At 43.6% G+C, this 13,264-nt stretch overlaps 1 pseudogene; it reads right to left on the minus strand.

Annotated features, from left to right (window-relative positions):
* Positions 1-8,202: 8,202 nt before the first annotated feature.
* On the minus strand, positions 8,203-12,473 carry LOC142656592 (gamma-crystallin D-like; annotated as a pseudogene).
* Positions 12,474-13,264: the final 791 nt, after the last annotated feature.

Below are 13,264 nucleotides of genomic sequence, written 5' to 3' on the forward strand. Positions count from 1 at the left end.
CAGAATAGTGAATAGCTTAAAAAAAAAATTAAAACATCTAAATAAACACATACTGTAAATAGACATAAATATGTAGGTAAATACAGACAAAAGTAAATTTACGTTCCATGGCCATATTTAATTATGGGTTTAAGTTCTCAGGAAAAATGTTCTTGACCATAGCATCCAGCTCGGCTTTTTATTTTCTAAACTACATTGAAAATAGCTGCTATGTAATGTACAACAGCATTTAACTAAGGTGGTGTAATATCACCACCTAGTGGTGAAAATCAAGATTGTATTTCATTATGGCAAAGCCTTTGTGGTTATATTTTCTCAAGTATTCTTTTGAACCTTATCATATTTGTTTGGCCTGAAGGAAATGCTTTCTCTACACCATTCAGCCTTAACATTAAAACTACCTGTCTACTATTGTATGGGTCCCCCTCGTGCTGACAAATCAGCTCTCACCGATCGAGCCATGGACTCCGCAAGACCACTAAAGGTCTCCTTTGGTATCTGGCACTAAGTTAGCAGCTAATACTTTAAAGAGTCTCTGTCACCAGATTTTGCAACCCCTATCTGCTATTGCAGCAGATAGGCGCTGCAATGTAGATTACAGTAACGTTTTTATTTTTAAAAAACGAGCATTTTTGGCCAAGTTATGACCATTTTTGTAGTTATGCAAATGAGGCTTGCAAAAGTACAACTGGGCGTGTTTAAAGTAAAAGTCCAAGTGGGCGTGTATTAGGTGCGTACATCGGGGCGTTTTTAATACTTTTACTAGCTGGGCGCTCTGATGAGAAGTATCATCCACTTCTCTTCAGAACGCCCAGCTTCTGGCAGTGCAGACACAGCGTGTTCTCGAGAGATCACGCTGTGACGTCACTCACAGTTCCTGCATCGTGTCAGACGAGCGAGGACACCGGCACCAGAGGCTACAGTTGATTCTGCAGCAGCATCAGCGTTTGCAGGTAAGTAGCTACATCGACTTACCTGCTAACGCCGATGCTGCTGCAGAATCAACTGAAGCCTCTGGTGCCGGTGTCCTCGCTCGTCTGACACGATGCAGGACCTGTGAGTGACGTCACAGCGTGATCTCTCGAGAACACGCTGTGTCTGCACTGCCAGAAGCTGGGCGTTCTGAAGAGAAGTGGATGATACTTCTCATCAGAGCGCCCAGCTAGTAAAAGTATTAAAAACGCCCCGATGTACGCACATAATACACGCCCAGTTGGACTTTTACTTTTAAACACACCCACTTGGACTTTTGCAAGCCTCATTTGCATAACTACAAAAATGGTCATAACTTGGCCAAAAATGCTCGTTTTTTAAAAATAAAAACGTTACTGTAATCTACATTGCAGCGCCTATCTGCTGCAATAGCAGATAGGGGTTGCAAAATCTGGTGACAGAGCCTCTTTAAGTCCTGTAAATTGCAAGGTGGAGCCTCCATGGATTGGACTTGTTTTTCCATCACATCATTAGATGCTCGTTCGGAATGAGTTCTAGGGAATTTGGAGGCCAAGTCAATACCTTGAACACTTTGTTGTATTCCTCAAGCCATTCCTGAACAATTTTTGCAGTGCGACAGGGTGCATTATCCTGCTGAAAGGCTTTGGGGGACATTGTTGCCATTAAGGGCTGTACTTGGTCTGCAACAATGTTCAGGTAGGTGGTATGTGTCAAAGTGACATCCACATGAATGCCGGGACCCAAGGTTTCCCAGCAAAACATTGCCCAGAGCAGCACACTGCCTTCACCAGCTTTCCAATAGTAAATCCTGGTTCCATCTCTTCCCCAGGTAAGCGACTCACACGCATCCGTCCATCCACATGATGTAAAAGAAAATGTAATTCACCAGATTCTTCCATTACTCCATGGTCCAGTTCTGATGCTCACATGTCTATTGTTGGCCCATTTGGCAGTGGACATGGGCCACCATGTGTGCTCAGACTAGTCCGTGGCTATGCAGCAAGCTGCGATGCGCTGTGTGTATTCTGACAACTTTCTATCATAGCCAGCATTCACTTTTTTTCATCAATTTCTGCTACAGTAGCTTTTCTGTGGGATTGTACCACACAGCCTAGTCTTCGCTCCCTACACACTTTAATAAGCCTTGGGCACCCATTACCTTGTCACTGGATCACTGATTTCTTGGACAACTTTTGATACGGGAACACCTCTCAAAACATACCATTTTGTAGATGCTCTGACTTCGCAATCTGACCCTTGTCAAGGTCGATCAGCTCCTTACGCTTGTTCATTTTTCCTGCTTCCAACACATGAACTTGAAGAACTGACTGTTCTCTTGCTGCCTAATATATCCCAACCCTTGACAGGTGCTATTGTAACGAGATAATGTTATTCACTTTTACTGTCAGTGGTTTTAATCCCTTGACGCACCAGGACAGGGGGTTGAAGTATGGAGCGGGCTCACACACTGAGCACCTGCTCCTCCGCTCTGTACGCGTGTTCCTTAGGGTGCACGGGCTCTCCCTTGCCATCTCTTAAAGAGCCAGTGTGTGCATTCACAATGCTTCCTAACCAATTCCTGAGGCTCTGTGCTTATTTAAGGCAGCACCTCTGGTCACCTGGTACTAGAGCAACTTTGGTGCAACTTAGTTGTTTCCTGCGAAGGTTCCTGTTTGCATCCCACTAGCTGATACTAGTCCGCCTCTCGCTACCTGTTCTTAGTTTGTATCCCGCTACCTGCTACTAGTCCATATCCTGTTGCCCACTATTAGCCTCTATCCTGCTACATGCTGTCATTCTGAATCCTGATACGAGTCTGTGGCCTACTAACTATTGACAACCTGTGTCCTGCTGCGAGCTCGAAGATCTGTTACGAACTGTGATTTTAGAGCTATACCCGCCTCCACAGTATTATCTGCCAGTGCCTGTATCCACTGTGTACTTCACCGCTGTCTCCTGTTCTGCTGGGCCAGCTGCTTCTCAGACCAGGACCACCTCAAGAGGTAGCGACCTGGTAGCCCCTCCGTAGTAATGTCCAGATCCTCATACGGGGGTTAAAGGGTGAACACTTTGGAGGCTACTTAGACAACGCCCTCAGATGTGGCCCTAAGTTACACCAGTTGAGTAGAACAGTGGGTCCACAAACTGCTTATCGAAAAGGCTATTGTATGTATCTGTATGTTGTACCGCTATTCTCCCACTTGTTGAACATCTAGCTAGAGAGTTGGAAACCATAATGTGACCACCCGGGGTGTATACTTTATCAGGGACTTGTTGTTAAGAGGCATCGCCATGAGAAACAGATTTCTTTTGGCATTAAAGCTAGTGCAATTATGCTGCAGTTGCCTTTATAGGCAGGGTCAGAGGCTACCAAATAGGAGACATACACTACTGTAAACTGTTACAGGGATTGTCCAAGATTGGGTCATTTTTCAGAAACCCCTTGAACATGTAAAACATAGAAAAATAAAAAGAAACTTTGTAATGTACTTACTGCTGAAATTCTTCTTCTGTCTACCTCTGCCAGTCTCTGTAGTTTCCTAATTGTTCGATGAGTTGTCTAGTCCCTAGTGATGGTGCGTCTGTAACCCACAGTCACCACAAGAGGGAGACAAATAAATGTTCATCTGAAACCTACAGAAGTGGGCACTGTAATTTGAGAGGTTGCTTCCAGGAAAAGAGATTCAGCCCGGACATAAAGTGAGTCTGTGAATTGTTTCCTGTCAGTGCATGTGTGGGGAGAAATGTTCCAGAGGTGGCCTGTGTGAGCATCTGCAGAGAAGCTGGGTGCAGAGGCGCAGGCCAGTGAATACCCTTTGAAGAGTCAGAGCTGAGGACACAAGACGGCCAGACACTGAGAATCAGAGTGGGGTCAGGTACAGGATAAGATCTCCAGCAGAACAAATATTTTTTAAAGCATTCTTACTTTTGTTAAGGATCTGCCAGGCACAGCTTCTGTATCCACGCCCATAGGTAATCAGTCTGCACCTGCTTCTATGTCTGTGAGACTGACTCCATCTTCCACCACTCAGGATGGCAGGCTTAGGAGTGGGAGAGCCTATCACAGCCTGGCCAGACGGAGCTAGCTCCCGCCCTCTGTCTATTTATACCTGCCTTTCCTGTTCCTCCTTGCTTGTGATTCTTCTCGTTTCATATTTACGGGAAATACCTGTGACCTCCCCGATGATCACTTAGGCGCGGAAGTTTTCCGGCTGCTTATTCTTACGCCTAGGACAGGTGTTCACTTGATGCTTGTCATCCCCACAATAGAAGCAGAGACCATTCTTCCTGCGGAACTCTCTACGTTGTTGGGGGGACATGGAGGCCCCGAGTTGCATAGGTACCTCCGAGTCTTCCGTGGAAGAACGAAGCAACGGAACCTCGGGAGGCATCATGGGGGAGTCAGAGGAGAAAACACAAAAACGTTCACGTTGTCGTTCCCTTAGACGTTAAGGCCTACGTCGCCGCTTGTGAGGTTTGTGCTAGGTCCAAGACTCCCAGGTCCCGACCAGCGGGCTTACTACGGTCTTTGCCCATTCCCCAGAGACCTTGGACCCATATCTCCATGGATTTTATCACCGATTTGCCTCCATCTCAAGGCAAGTCGGTGGTGTGGGTTGTAGTAGACCGCTTCAGTAAGATGTGCCACTTTGTGCCCCTCACAAAACTACCCAATGCTAAGACGTTAGCTACCTTGTTTGTCAAACACATCCTGCGTCTCCATGGGGTCCCTGTCAATATGTTTCTGACAGAGGGGTACAATTTGTTTCTTTGTTTTGGAGAGCCTTCTGTAAAAAGTTGGAGATTGATCTGTCCTTCTCCTCTGCCTTCCATCCTGAAACTAATGGCCAAACTGAGAGGACTAATCAGTCTCTAGAACAATATTTAAGGTGTTTTATCTCTGACTGTCAATATGATTGGGTCTCATTCATTCCCCTCGCCGAATTTTCCCTTAATAACCGGGTCAGTAACTCGTCAGGGGTCTCCCCCTTTTTCTGTAATTTTGGGTTTAATCCACGGTTCTCCTCCGTTTCACCTGGTAGTTCCAACAATCCCGAGGTAGAGGTCATTCATCGGGAACTGTGCAAAGTCTGGGCCCAGGTTCAGAAGAACCTAGAGGCGTCCCAGAGCATACAAAAAACTCAGGCAGATAGAAGACGTTCTGCTAATCCCTTGTTTATGGTCAGGGATCTGGTGTGGCTATCGTCAAAGAACTTGCGCCTTAAAGTCCCGTCCAAGAAGTTTGCTCCCCGGTTTATAGGGCCGTACAAGGTCATTGAAGTCCTCAATCCTGTCTCCTTCCGACTGGAGTTGCCCCCATCTTTTCGAGTACACAACGTGTTTCATGCCTCCCTCCTTAAACGCTGCTCCCCGTCCTTGGCTCCCTCGAGGAAACCTCCTGTCCCCGTTCTCACCCCTGAGGGGGTAGAATTCGAGGTGGCCAAGATTGTGGACAGCAAGATGGTCCAAGGCTCCCTCCAGTACCTGGTCCATTGGAGAGGATATGGGCCTGAAGAGAGGACTTGGGTACCCGCCTTGGATGTTCACGCTGGGGTATTGGTCAGGAGGTTCCACCTTCGTTTCCCCAATAAACCAGGTCCATCTAGAAAGGGTCCCGTGGCCCCTCATAAAAGGGGGGGTACTGTTAAGGATCTGCCAGGCACAGCTTCTGTATCCACGCCCATAGGTAATCAGTCTGCACCTGCTTCTATGTCTGTGAGACTGACTCCATCTTCCACCACTCAGGATGGCAGGCTTAGGAGTGGAAGAGCCTATCACAGCCTGGCCAAACGGAGCTAGCTCCCGCCCTCTGTTTATTTATACTTACCTTTCCTGTTCCTCCTTGCTTGTGATTCTTCTCGTTTTGTTTCCTGGCCCTGCTGCAGCTTCTTGTACCATTTGACCCTGCTTCATATTGACCCTGGCTTACTGACTACTCTCCTGCTCTGCGTTTGGTACCTCGTACACTCCTGGTTTGACTCGGCTTGTTCACTACTCTCCTGCTCTGCGTTTGGCACCTCGTACACTCCTGGTTTGACTCGGCTCGTTCACCACTCTTGTTGCTCACGGTGTTGCCGTGGGCAACTGCCCCTTTTCCCTTGCTTCTGTGTACCCTCGTCTGTTTGTCTGTCGTGCACTTATTGAGCGTAGGGACCATCGCCCAGTTGTACCCCGTCGCCTAGTGCGGGTCGTTGTAAGTAGACAGGGACTGAGTGGCGGGTAGATTAGGGCTCACTTGTCTGTTTCCTTACCCCCATCATTACAACTTTTCAGTATTTTTCCGCAACTGCCTAAAACTTTTCCACAGTACTGTGTGCATATATATATATAAAATAGATATTCAAGGTGTTACACTGTTAAAGTTTGTTTGCTGCATTCAATTTAGTAAAGAAATAGTTAATCGCAACGACTCCCTAGTCATTTGTTACCAGTTCACCTGCACCTTACACATCCATAACCATGCCATGTCACAGGTCTGCATCGTCCAATTTGCACTTGAATGCTTGAGTAGAGAAGTATATGATGTTTTGGGAAGAGGCATTAGAGAATTCGTGGAGGGGGCGATAAAAGAAAAGGAATAGTGCACAGAGGAGGTCTGTTTAATGGTAGACCACAGAGAACGGTGTTACAATGTCTAAGGGCTCAATTTTTAAAGCTTTTCTTTTAATTGCCTGCATTGGTAAAAATAACAGAACGTTATATTTCTTTTTTTTTTTACTCTTTCGCACTTGTGAATTTGGTCTTGTGCATTTATTTTTTAAGCCAAAATCTGGAAATGATACAAAAAAAAAAAGATATAAGGCCACTTATTTTGCATCTGTATTTGTAAGCTAAATACTGGCGTGAGTTCAAAACACAAATAGCAGAGGTTAATATAGCATAGAAATAATTATTCTAAGAAATACAGTTAAATTGGCAAGGAATTTGCTTTTTCTTTTATGTTTTTTAACATTTTAATATTCTTAATGGCTGCACTTTTGCAGGTTGTCTATTTGGAATAAGACTACCAAAGAATACAAAATGCCTATACACGCTGGATGTTTTGAGGGCATCTGTCACAGTGGAGAAATGAATGTAATAAAGAAGCCTTGTTCACTGTGACTTCGGAGCCATGCTTCCACTGCATTTAAAGGCCTTGATCTGGAGTCTCACATTTCTGGACCTCTACCTGCACCATAGGGAAATATCTAATCAAGTTAGAATAGGAATACTTCATTATTAAATAAAGGTCGCTGCCATGTCATAGACTCTTTTTTGTTTTATGTAATAGTTAACTTTATTATTTTAAAAGTTATGAGATTTTTTTCTAAATATGCGATTGAGGCTTTACTTGACTTGACAAGTGGGTGTCAATACCAGCGATTCTCCTGAGGTGGAGCTACATCACCGCCTCTGGCGCTGTCCTATCAGCATGAAGCTGCTTCACACAGTGTGAGAGACTGAGGCTGGAGGGAAGGGAGATCACTTCAAACAGCCAAATCTTGGGCTGTGGACCATATAGAACAGAGGTTCTGGTGGCATGTGAAAGATTAGACTAATCTTTCATATGGCACCAGGATCTAGCTGTGAAACAACCAGAGATATCACCAGTTGAGAACACAGTCAGGAATAGAAGCTGTATACTGTATGATCACCTGTGATGCTGGGCTGGGAAGAGAACTGTATGACACTCATTGGACATACAGAAAACATTACATCGCTCAGCATGAAAAGAAAGAGTAACCTCAAGTATAGCCAAATTATCATATTTTGAAAAATGCTCATAACTTTGCAAATAATAAAAGTTTTAGATTTTTTTTTTACACTGTAGTTATCAGCATCATAGCGCCTATTAGATTAGTTAGTAGATAGGGCATTAATAAACTAGTGACAGAACATCTTTAAGACACTGTGCTTATGTTTTATCAAGCGGATGCAACCATCTTGCAAACCTCTGAAACAGTATTGTACTTCTTAAGAGATCAGTTTTAAGGGGAAACAATGGGAATTACAGATCTCTTACAGATTACTTGTATGCAATGTCCAATATAAAATTGGAAATAGTTCATGCAGTTAAATCATTACTTATGTGTTAAACATACATTTTTTATGAGATTTCATTAGAAAATGAAGGCTTGGCCTTCAGCTAGTTTTCATTCTATAGCCTACTTGTTAAACGTGAAACGTTATTCAGTCTAAAAAAAAAACAATACATTCAAATGGTATTTATAACTTGCGGTTACAATATTAGATTTATTCAATATGGAATTAGTAGTTATCCAGGATGGGTCTGAAAGAACCAACCCTGCCATTCACAGCCCCCCAATCACTAAACTTCCTGTATTCTCCAGGTCTCAGGAGATATTGCTTTCCTTTATAATTGGGCTCTTCATAAAAGATCCAGTTTCCCTGAATGACATTGCAAGAATGGATATTGTTGTACTGGAACCGTTCCTTAACGTTGGAACAGTCATTTGATATTTCTGTCATTTGACCCTTAAAGTCTTCTTTCTCATAGATCTTTATCTGCTGGTATCCTTGATGCTTTAAAAGACAAAGGAAATATTAACTTTAACATATAATTCAAACAGAATAATCAGCCCCTCTTCTACAACCGACCCCCACGAATAGACTGTAAATAACTAAAAAATACAGATATTAGCTATACAGTATATTCTATGTTAGGGCCTGTTCACATCACCGTTTGGCTTCCGTTCCGGGGTTCCGTCGGAGGTTTCCGTCGGGTGAACCCTGCAACGGAAAGTGAAACTGACAGCACAGCTTCCGTTTCAGTCACCATTGATCTCAATGGTGACAGAAACATCGCTAATGCTTTCCGTTTGTCACCATTCCGCCTGGTTTCCCGTTTTCCGACGGAATCAATAACGCAGTCGACTACGCTATTGATTCAGTCGGAAAACCGCAAACCTGATGGAATGGTGACGAACGGAAAGCATTAGCGATGTTTCCGTCACCATTGAGATCAATGGTGACTGAAACGGAAGCTGTGCTGTCAGTTTCACTTTCTGTTGCGGGGTTCACCCGACGGAAACCTCCGACGGAACCCCGAAACGGAAATGAACGGTGATGTGAACAGGCCCTTAATCTGTGTTTTTGTTTTTTTCGCATCAAAGTTAAAGAGGACCTGTCACCTCGCCTGATATGTCTATTTTAGTAAATACTTGTATTCCCTATGAAATAACAATCCTGGAACATATATTCGTAGAACTCTGCGATGTGCCATTCCTCTGTTATTAGAAGTGTATGAATATATTGACAACTGGATGTTACCGATCCCTTTGTCAAAGGGGTGTGTCCCTACACCGTTTTAGTCTGTCAGCACTGACCGGACATTGTCAGTCTGTGTAGAGACACCCCCCCAACTGGTAACACTCAGTTGTCAATTTATTCATACATTTATAGGAGGAATAACAGAAACGGCACAATGTAGAGTTCTAAGAAACGATGCTCCGGAATTGCTATTTCATGGGGCATAATTTTTTTGTTCTAAAACAGACATGTTAGGAGAAGTGATAGGGCCTCTTTAAGCATGAACAAGTACAATTCTATGACCTCTTATTCAATTAAATGTTACATTTGTTCTACAGGATAACATAAATATACATAGCTGAAATCTCAGAGCACAGGGGTTAATTTATTAAAATGAATCCTTAACACTGTTTTCATCAACATCTTGACTCAATTTGTTTCTTGATATATGACTGATGATAATTATGTTCAGAGGACAATAAAAAAAAAAAAAAAACACTTACTGGCAAAATTATGCGACATGACCTGACACAGTTGTTGATACCCATCCACCTCTGATAATCAGGATATTCCCCCTTCTTCAAATAATATTGGTATCCCATATAGTTAGGACACTCATAGATCATCCAGCAGCCATTCTCTACTCGGATGGAGTTGCACTGATCTACATGTACATGTAAATCAGAGGAGTCTGAACTGCACTCATAGGAGCGACCCTGGAAGTCTTTGTCCTCGAAGAAAACGATCTATGGCAAGAGAAAAATATATACATATTCACTTTATGCCAAATAGATTTGACAAGGATGTATCAACTATATCTTTTTTGTTACTAATGAAAGCTGGATAATGATAGATATTTACTGTATTTTAATCTGTTTTTATTTTCTGATTGCAATATTTTTTTCTATTTTCTTTGTATGACTATGGGAGAATATTCTGGGCATGCTCTGTTTCCTGTGAAGAGGTCACTGAGGAGGTGAGCTGTCCCATCACCGTTGTCAATGATGTGGTCCTGTGTTATCTGCTTCCAGCTTTATAATAGAGGTGTTACCTTTCATTGTAAGGGTATGTGCACACGACAACGCCAAATACGTCTGAAATTACGGAGCTGTTTTCAGGAGAAAACAGCTCCAGAATTTCAGACGTTTTTACAAGTGCACGCGTTTTTCGCGACGTCTTTTATGGACGTAATTTGAGCTGGTTTTCATTGGAGTAAATGAAAAACGGCTCCAATTACGTCCCAAGAAGTGTCCTGCACTTCTTAACGCCGCTGTAATTTTACGCGCCGTCTTTTGTCAGCGACGCGTAAAATGACAGCACGTCTGTACAGAACATCGTAAGACCCATTGCAAGCAATGGGCAGATGTTTGCCGACGTATTGGAGCCATTTTTTCAGGCGTAATTCAAGGCGTAAAACGGCTCCATTACATCTGAAAAGAGGTCGTGTGCACATACCCTAAGGGTACTTTTACCCCGGCAAATTCTCGTTCACTAGGAGCTAGTATGGGGGCGAGCGCTTGTTACTCCGATCGCTTGTCCCTAAACATTTGGATTATGTTGGCAAGACGTCTCCTTGTTTACACAGGGAGATGTGCCGCCAACAACAATAATATTTTGCACATTTAAAACTATACGATCTGCTGATCGCTGCCCTGTTTACATAGGGCAATTATCGGGAACGAGCGTTCTGTGAACGCTTGTCTGACCCATAATTGCCCAGTGTAAAAGGGCCTTAATCCTCTCTGTAATAATAATGACACAACTGCTGAAAAGTTAAAACCGTGTCAGTCTATTGTGAGAGCTCAGTGGCTAGAGTGAAAACAGCAAAATTTCTGCATTCTTTGTAAATGAAATAATGATATGGAAAATAAAAACCACGCAAATTTTCTTTTTTTATTTAAAAATATATATAATGATAAAACTTGATTTAAACAATATACCGTATATCAGTTTTAATAAGTTAGTAGCTTTGGTGCACAAAAATCCTTTAAGGCCCAACATGCAGAGCCCTCTCTGAAGCTTACAGTAAATTAGATCACATGCTGCTGGGATTCATTACTTATGTTGCTTATTCGTTGCAGAATTTTTGTTGTGCATTCCACAACTAAATTCTGCAAAACAGTACGATGCAATGTAAGTAAATGGGGTCTTAACAAATCCCTTTCACTCAATGTAAAAAATATATAGTGTATTCTAGTCAATGAATTCAGTGGCGATATCGGCACTAAAATCGACAACATAATCTGCAAGCAACATATGTGGATTTAATTACAAATTTTGGTGCGCTTTTTAGGCTGGTACCATAGCGGAATTTTACGTGATTTTTGTTGCTCGTAGGAGAAGTTCTGGCTTGGGCGTCACCCTTGCATGAACGAAATGACCCAATTGTGTTTTTTTACTTCCTCGGTAGCTACATTTCAAAAAGTTATTATGGAATCTCCCTAGATTCTCACTCAGCCACTGCCCTGTTATGCCAGAAACAAGGGATCGGTCGGTCAATATGCCAGTAAATTTCATACTCTTGCATCAGAATTGGCATGGAACAATGACGCTTTGGTAACAGTCTTCTATGAAGGACTGCTGGGCCATATCAATGAAATATTGGCAGGTCGAGATCTTCCCTTAATGACCTGGTCTCCCTTTCTACCGGAGTGGATCTTCATTTCCAGGAAAAGAGAAATTCCTCGTCTGGCTTCAACATTCAGTTATCCTCCCATCTAATTGGCTTACACGGCAAAGAAGACAATTAAGCGTCAACTGTCCAGTTCATCCTGTGAAGCTGGAAAACTTCAAGGCCTAGGTGAGAATGGGGAGATCACATTAGGGCTGACACTTCCTTTTCCCGATGATAAATTGTTGGTTCCTGTAACTTTAAGCTTCAAGCCTCTTCACAAATCCTGCCCTGCTTTCATGGATTCTAGCGTTGAGGAAAATATTATCAAATATTCTTTCATCAAAAAACGCTGTATTCCTCTCCTGTTGCTCTGGAGAGCACTATGTCTTACGTCAAAGGATCTTAATGGATCTCTTATGCCACGGGATCATCTCAGTCACCGTACGGTTCCTGGCCGTTTTCAGATAGGAGTTCTTTATACTGAAGAGATTTCCTTACTGATCCTTCATTGTTCAAGCACTCCAGTGCTCTTGGGATTATGTTGGTTCAGGCAACACTTACTATCTATACATTGCTCTGCCGGTCTGATCATCTGTTGGGGTTTCTTCTGTTTCCAGCACTGCTTACAAGACCTGGCTCACACTCGTTTACTCATGTCGATCTTGCCTCCAACTGGTGTTGCACCTTAATATCAGGATTTTTCCATGTTTATCTGGGAGTTTTCTTCTTCGGATGAAGCTGATTATTTTTTGTTACAATAAACGGACAGTTCTTCGAGGCTTGTATTGACTTCCGTAGGCTGAATAAGATCACCATAAAGAATAGATACTGAATTCCAACCCCCTAGTTCGATGCCTGAGCGTTGTTGTGTTCCCTAGTTTATCTATGGGATGGCCTCCTAGTGTGTTACCTGTTCCAGTCCCTGTATCTGTACCAATACCTGTTCCTGTTCCCGTTCCTAGCAATCCATACATTCCTGGTCTAGCACTGAGCTGTGCCAAAGTCGTGTCGTGCTGCATCCACGTCTGACCTGCTTCACATCGCCTGACATACGCCTGCTACCTAGTCCCAGCCGAGCCTGCCCTTTTGCTGTCTGAGCTGCCATAGGCATGGCCGGCCTTAGCTATGTGCGACACGTGCGGTCGCACAGGGCGCCGGCCTCCATGCTGTAAGGGGGGCGCCAGTGGGTACGAGCAGAAGAGAGGAGAAATGTTCCTCCCTCTGCACTGCTGCGTGAAGTGAGCGCTGATTGGAGGAGCAGCAGGTGCTTCTGTCTGCTCCACCAATCGGCACAGCCTGTACTGCAGTGTCACACACACTCAGCACCTCACGCAGCTCCTTCCTGCTGTGCTGCTGCCCCAGTGAAGACTCCTCCACGGAGCTCCAGAGTCAGGTAAGTGCAGCAGCTTTAGCTTAATCTATGTTTATTTATGTGCTGTGTGAGGG

This window comes from Rhinoderma darwinii, chromosome 6 (assembly GCF_050947455.1).
Source record: "Rhinoderma darwinii isolate aRhiDar2 chromosome 6, aRhiDar2.hap1, whole genome shotgun sequence".
In the NCBI taxonomy this organism is placed as follows: Eukaryota; Metazoa; Chordata; class Amphibia; order Anura; family Rhinodermatidae; genus Rhinoderma; species Rhinoderma darwinii.